This window comes from Pseudophryne corroboree, chromosome 3 (genome assembly GCF_028390025.1).
Source record: "Pseudophryne corroboree isolate aPseCor3 chromosome 3, aPseCor3.hap2, whole genome shotgun sequence".
NCBI lineage: Eukaryota > Metazoa > Chordata > Amphibia > Anura > Myobatrachidae > Pseudophryne > Pseudophryne corroboree.
In genome coordinates this window covers 142,739,984-142,740,875 of record NC_086446.1, presented here as the reverse complement: position 1 = coordinate 142,740,875, position 892 = coordinate 142,739,984, and the positions used below count along the sequence as shown (strand labels likewise).

Below are 892 nucleotides of genomic sequence, written 5' to 3'. Positions count from 1 at the left end.
TGCTTGTCTTGTAGAGCAACTCTGGAGCTGTTACTGGGTCCAGCTGCTGCAAGAAATCAGCTTGAATGCTTCAGGGGCTGGGGCATGGCCAACATGAGCCCCACACTGATGGGGGTGTATAAAGCGATCTAGGGGTCATCCAAGCGCAACCCCACAAAGGCCGCCATGCCCTGCGTGACCATTTTCTCTTTTCATATGCAGACGAGGGTTGCAGCCAACTATACCCATTGCTTGGATGACATCACCATATGCGAATCCATCTGCTGCAGGCCTTCCCCCAGGAATGCTTGCACTAGTTGTTGCATTTGGTTTGTTGTTTGGGGGGTGCTTCAGTATTAGGCAGCCTTCTGCCCTCACACATTCGTCTGAAAATGTGTTCTCCCTGCAGTTGTTGTCCCCAGATGAGAGTTCCCTTGTGCTGCCTCAGTTGAATCTCCTTTACTTGACGGAGGTGTGCCTGAGCAGCGGCCCTCCCCAGCCCTATCTCAAATCATACTTATTTTGCTTAGGTGATACCATGGTCATGAAGATTGTTTTCCCAGGGTGAGGTTCATTCATTGCATTCTGGGTATGCTGACCTCTGTGATTTCCCCAAATGTGGGAATCTCGACTGCATAATTTGTGGTAGGGGGGGGGACTGCATTTGTGCTTTCCCCTGGTTGGCTCTGGTATAATTTAGATCTCATTGTCTCAGGTCTCTCTCCAGCCTAGTTTGCTGTCTGTTTCCACTTCTCTTTTCTTGAGCCCCTCCCTTCTATGCCCTTGCGCACTATCCTGACTTCTCCCGTCTGCTTACTTTGTGCCTTCCAACGCACAATGCGAACTACAGGTGGTGTTGCAGGGCCCACACCCTTTTATTTGCCTTACAGAGCAGCTCTGGAGCTGTTACAGT

General features: G+C 50.6%; 1 non-coding gene across 1 annotated transcript; it reads left to right on the top strand.

Moving 5' to 3' along the window:
• Window positions 1-492: 492 nt before the first annotated feature.
• Window positions 493-658, top strand: LOC134898908 (U1 spliceosomal RNA). Its single transcript, XR_010172598.1, has one exon. It is a non-coding gene; the product is annotated as a U1 spliceosomal RNA (small nuclear RNA).
• Window positions 659-892: the final 234 nt, after the last annotated feature.